Source organism: Zea mays, chromosome 1 (assembly GCF_902167145.1).
Source record: "Zea mays cultivar B73 chromosome 1, Zm-B73-REFERENCE-NAM-5.0, whole genome shotgun sequence".
Taxonomy (NCBI): domain Eukaryota; kingdom Viridiplantae; phylum Streptophyta; class Magnoliopsida; order Poales; family Poaceae; genus Zea; species Zea mays.
In genome coordinates, this window is record NC_050096.1 from 53,018,788 (window position 1) to 53,025,351 (window position 6,564).

At 40.9% G+C, this 6,564-nt stretch overlaps 1 long non-coding RNA gene across 1 annotated transcript; it reads left to right on the top strand.

Annotated features, from left to right (window-relative positions):
• The first annotated feature begins 1,743 nt into the window (after positions 1-1,743).
• LOC103634591 (uncharacterized) lies at positions 1,744-2,983 on the top strand. The gene is made up of 3 exons (XR_556793.2): positions 1,744-1,804; positions 1,887-1,960; positions 2,889-2,983. It is a non-coding gene; the product is annotated as an uncharacterized lncRNA (long non-coding RNA).
• The last annotated feature ends 3,581 nt before the right edge of the window (positions 2,984-6,564 follow it).

Sequence of the window (6,564 nt, forward strand, 5' to 3'; positions counted from 1 at the left end):
AGGCGTGCCACCAGTATCGGGACGAGCTGGAGTGATACATGAACTACACGATGGGAGGGGAGTGCCCCTCCGACGAGGCGTCGGTGCAGCGGCTGATGCTCAAGGTGTGTCTTCGGCGTCGCCGCCAGGAATCAGATCGCCATGAATCCCATCAACACTGTCTTCGGTAAGTACAACAACATTAATCTTTCGTGGGACATAATACGAACGCCACCTCCTTGATCCCGCCCGCATATTCGTCCCTAGATCTCATATCCATCGCTGCTGCCCTGCCCAGATTCATGCCCTCCTCTCTCATATCCGACCATGGCTTGATTTCCAAAGCTGTAGATCATGTGCGGAAGGTTCTGGAGGCTTCCCGTAGGGCACATCCTCCCTGCTCTTCAATGGGCTTGAGGAGGGGTGTTTCTAGACGCTCTTCAATTGAGGCTTGATCGCGACGAGGCGGGAGCCGTCGATGGTGGCGATGACCCAGCGGCCTTGCCCGAGCGCACACTGTTCGACATCGTGTCCGCCACACAGACCATCATACCGGACTCCGAGGGTGTCATCACCATGCACCTCACCAAGGGTGAATGCCACCACCACCAATAGTCCAACAACAGACAGATTCATCCTTAGTTGGTTGTTAAGTTTAAAGTTCACCTTTGTAACTTATTGCTGCTCTGCTCGATTTCGCACATGTTCTCGTCTTGGATTGTACACTGACATTGTGCTCTGCTCACAAGAAAATAGATGAAAGTTGAAACCCTATTCCAAATTTTCAATTATACATTTAGTACGACTTGGGGCCACACACTGTAATTTGGCCAATAAGTTATTAGCCAATTAAAAATTGCATTGCACATTCGTCATGTATTTCTTATCAAGTAGAGAAGTTTAAATTTGAGCTATGATCATAAGGAAGACCTTTATTTGCATACACCAGCAAACCTCAATGTTGGTATGTCTTTACACTGGTCTTCTTATTTCAGGATCTGGCACAAGCTATTCATTTCCATCTCAAGATTAATGGGCTTTGGATCTATGCAGCAACATGGGAATTCGATCAGAATCCAAATGACTTGGCACATTCTAATGAGTTAAAACTAGAGGTCCTGGATGACCTAAGAGAGATTTCTCTCATAACGAGGACTAGCTATTGGGATTGGTCTGCTAGGCTTCAGCTTAACAACTTGAACAGTTTTAGTAATTCCAATAGAAAGGATTCTATATCAAGTAAATTGAATAGATCAATTTAGGTATGGGAATTAAATCACCACTCCACTATAAATATATACCTACAGCATTGTTATTAACGAAATCTCAAACTTGCTTCTTATTTAGCAAAAGAAAATAAAAAAGATAGGGAATGTAGTTGAATGCATTGTGGCTGGTTGTGTTGCAGGAATATTTTTTCAATGTCAAGGCACTACTCATATCATATGTACGAGATTTTAATTGTGATTTTGTGTACTCACATGCAAAGTGGATGATAGTTGATAGGTTTATGCACTAGATTGTTACCTTATTATGTAAGATTTCTTAATGTTGTTCGTAATTAATGCTATTCATTGGTAGGTTGAAGTCTTGTGCTCACAGGGGCTGCTTCGTGATCCATATCTACATTTTCAGGTGTTGCATATTGGTGACACAGATCAAAAGTTGCAGAGATGATACGTCTGAATTGATGTCAAACCTGATGGTTCCAGGAGAGTTAAGGACAGAGTTGAACTAAAGGACCTTACACAGTGGCATCGACTAGATGGTACTCTCTCAGTGTCCAGTAGTGTTCACCATTTCGCTTGGGAAACATCGGTTTCAGGTGAAATTTCTCTTGAAACCATTTCGCTTGGGAAACATCGCTTGGGAAACATCTAATAACTATCTTATTTTATGTGGTTCAGAAGAATGAACCTGTTTTCCATATTCAGGCAGTGGTTCATCAGACGAAAGCCTCCCCTACCGATCACAACTCATGGTAAACAAATATATTATTTTTGCCCTTTTTATTTACGCCATTTATGATCATGACTTTATGTTACATCAGAAATAATGAGCTGAAACACTTTGTTAGATTTTATATACATATTTCTAAATCCCTACTACTAATTAAGCGTCTAAAGTGGGCGCCCGCGATACCACAACTATGCTCTGCCTCACCTCGCTGCCATTGGACCCGCCCCACACCCTCGACTCTGCTGCTCCCGCCCCACGCCCACGCCTAGGCACCGCTCCCCCCGGCTGACCGCACCGAGACGCCCACGTCCCCGCGTTGCCTGTCCCCGTCCATGTCGTACCCACAGAAATCTCGCCCGCGAGATGCGTCTGTGTCGCGGCTGCCACACCCTGCCCTGAAACCTCGCCGTCACCCCACCCCCTCACCATAAGCCTCCATTTCTTCCTTGCTTATGGGGCCGCCAGAGGGAACAGCGACCGGTAGCCGCGCCACTGCGGATCAAGGTGCGGCAGGTCGGGGCGCTGCCGCGGATCGTAGGCTCGGCCGGGACTACTTCGTCACCAACGTCCTCGTATATAAGAGTGAAAATTATTTGCCTATTGCCGACATACTTATCTAAAGTCCAACTTCTTATAAAAAAAGTATGTGAAGATTTACGTGTTTTTTTCTATTTTCATACCACCATATTACCTCCTTAAATGGTTTGGTGTTCCTATCTCTTCACGGAAAGACATGAGGGGATAAGAAAACGCCAGCCTATTTAACACATCAACTACCTTATGGTGTATAAAAAGGAAACTAACTACTAATGAATAAACTCCAAACCATTAATCATGAACGAGGGAACCGGGACCGACTAGGAACAAACTACGCCTTACCAGTTATTAACTTCTTATCATGAACCTGTCGCTATTGATTTCATTTTACTGGCTTTTCACTTTGATATCAGGTTGTATCATGGTATCACCAGATCAAGCAACAAAAATATACAAGGCCATGAAGGACAAGGGCCTTCCCGTTGATTTGGTTGAGTGTGAAGGGGAACGACATGGTTTCCTTAAGGCTCAGTGATCCCTCCGTCGCCCTCAACTTCTCGCTCAAGGTTCATTCCCTTCCCCAATCCACCCCTCCCCCTTGCCGTCCTTTTATCTATACGCTTTACACCAGCGTTTCCTTGAGATGGTATAGAGGGCACTGCATCAGATGCAAATATTATTAGGTTCGTGGTTCAACTCCTTGTTTCGTAAATGAGCTTGGTTTAGGACTGAGCAGGAGTCCTCCTACAAGGGACATGGAGAGAAGATTTACTAGACACATGTGAGTAAATTGGGGGTTTATAGCATTGTGCTTACTCTTAGTGGTGGCTGATTAAGAATGCAAGTGGGTTCGAGCAGCCTGCTTAAAATGGCCTATTTGCTGGTTTGGACTACATTTGCATCCTTACATGTTGATTGATGCTATCAGGGGGTGCATTACCTTACTAATTTTGAAGTTATGAACATATAAATCTTTACACTAAAGATCATCTTGCAAATTCAAGGAACATCTTTCAGGGCATAAGACTTTAGGGAACGTAAACCTTTGATAGTGGTCTATTTGCTCTTGAACCATGGCTATTCAGTGTAATCCGTAAATGTCATATATTGTACTCCCTCCATTTGCAACACAAGTTCAAATTTTAAAAATGATAATTCAATGCACGAACTGCTTTAGATAGCTTCATCGGTCACATATGATAAATATGAATAAAAGGTGCTCATGCATGAGGTTACCTTTCTCTAAATGAGGCAAGTTGGGACCATTAGTAAATAGAGGGTCAAAACCTCCTTTGCATGATTTTACCTCTGTTCAAATACACTTGTCATTTCTAGATGAAGGGAGCAATTACTCAAAAGGATTTTTTCTCCAGAATCATAGCAAACAATTGTAGCTATCACAAAAAGAAACAGAAATACTCGCATATTCTCCAGGGAAACGGGATCTATAGTACTTGGCAAATTTTTTACAGCCACCGGCTTCGTTCTCTCTAGCATTCAAACACATGTATTCTGTGAGAGTTGCAATAATTGGTAAGGAAAAGGTGGTGTTGGTAAAAAAGATGATGTATGATGTATCAATAATCTGACTGCTAGCTCCACAATATGGATGCCACATAGTTTATTATGTCCTCACTCTCTGTCTAAATTTGGACAAAAACTCACACATTAAATTGAAAACCATCATGTTCAGTGTTATGTTGTTATGTAATTTCCTGCCATCAAGCTCTAAAATATAATCAAATAACATTCATGGAGCTTTTCGATCATCAAACCATGTTTGTAAACAAGAACTCCAGTCTTGTGCCTCGCATTTTATATTATTTTTAACTGCTAATGCGGTCCTCTTACTAATGCTTACAGTTTTTAAGTAGACAAGCATAGTTATGGTCAAAACTATTAAATAGACAAGCCAACCACTTATTTGCAATTGATATTTGATATTTAAACTTAAAACGTTAGTAGTGTTACCAATGCTGGATAGTGTGTGTTTGGTTTAGGATCACATGTGTCTAGATAGAAGTTGTTTGAGGTTTTGGGCTACAATTTTCTGAATTGACGCTTTGGATTTTTCCCATATTCTTTTACATATGTGATTGATTTAATTCCATAGTATTTTGTCTCACTTAGGAAGATTTTAAAAAAGAGTAGAGGTCATTTTACCTCTTGTAGTCACTATTTTAGATTCTGCTTCAAAAAACCTGACCGGTACCCTTTGGCCAAGGCAGCGCCTCTGATGTGTGCTGGAATCACCATATATACGCCCATGATTCGGCACAACATGAACCAACCAAGTAAATCCCTTGGCGTGATTGGACTGGGTGGATTGGGCCACATGGCCTTCAAATTTGGGAAGGCATTTGGGTTGAAGGTCACTGTTTTTAGACAAGTGAATCGAAGAGAGTTCAAGCCATTAATCTCCTCGGCACAGATAATTTTGTCATATCATCTGATGAGAAACAGATGGAGGTATACATATTTGCCCTTGATCTCCTTATTAGTGAACTTAGCAGCAACTCGTTAATTGTTATTAATTCCATATATTTAAGGACAATTTACATGGACACTTCAGTATTGTGGCCTTTACAAGTCAAAGAAATATCTAATGAATTAATTGGCAAAATGGGTTAGAATTGCGCTAGAAAAAACAGAATCCTATAATTAAGGGCGCACTAATTCCCCAACTCGACCACTCTTGCCAATATTCCAGAGTGAAGTTGTGGGCTGCATCTTTTCTCGCTGCTACCTCTTTGGAATTTGTAGCTTTGGTCAATGCTATCTCAACTCTGTTCCTATATAACATGTATCTTTTCTTTATCAGCCGGTAACAGGGGTACTTTGCCCAGATAAACTTTGCTAACCAGCTACAATTTCGGTTGTGTGCAATCAGTACTGTTTCATTCCTGAATTCTTATTTTAGTGCCCCACTTTATAAACTTTTATGAATGCTCACACTGAAAATGCTACTATGCAAAATATAAGTAAAATGTCGCCTTCTGTAGTTGTTACTTTTAACGTGATTGACGTGCATTAGGTTGAGCATTTGTTTCTCATTTGCTAGCTGCAACTGCAACAATGTTTTTGTTTATTGTTGGGGCATCCACTTGCACAAGTGTTGGCTGATAGTGATCTTTTGGTGTTGGTTGGTGGTGGAAATGGTAGTAAAGAGCAGATTATCGTGAGTGGATCAATGGAAGTGCTGAAACATTGTTGGGCAGTTGCTAGATCCCATGTGCCAGTGTGGGAGCAACTTTTTAACGTCTCTATTTGCCATTACAACCATTTTAATCTGTTCCATCATGGTGACTTCTCGAGAAATTTTGGGATAACATTTGATACAATTGGTTTAGAGGTCGTGACAGACGATGGACGATGGACATAAACACAGGAGAGGAAGCCATGGTGATATCATATTTTTGACAAGCCCGGGAGAGGTGAGTGTTGCTTTGTACGAGTTGATAAAACATTGAGCCCTACATGTATCTGTAAAACATATATTGGTGATGTATTTGTGATTGTAGGCGACTTCGTACTCTACTAGGCTACTCGACTACAATGCAGTGTGGAGGCAAGTATCATCAAGGATGACATGGTCCAAACTCCCATCTCCATCGGGATTGATGGAGAACATAGTGGTGCCTACATTGAAGGCTTTCTCCCTGCGTGCCTATGACCCAAAAGTCGACATATTTATAACAATATTACATATTTATAATAATATTACATACTTTCCTTGTAAGATATTTACAGTGATATTTTATCACACAGATTTTGCATATCATAATGATGTTTTTTGTTCCGTATCTATGTTTTATATTAATTTTTAACTTCTGTGACAATGTACGGGCACATCACCAATATGTTCATTCGGATTTGAAAGTTGATGTTTGTGCTACTTATTTGGTCTAGGAACTAGATTTTTCTACATTCGTTCGGATTTAGATTGAACAATGTTTCTTTGTATATTAACAAAGAAAAACCGTAGCAATGCTCCTTTAGATATGAACAAAGAAAAACCGTAGCAATGCACGGGCACCATACTATAATATATGAAGTGCTCTTTTGGAATATATTTTAATATAATACTTA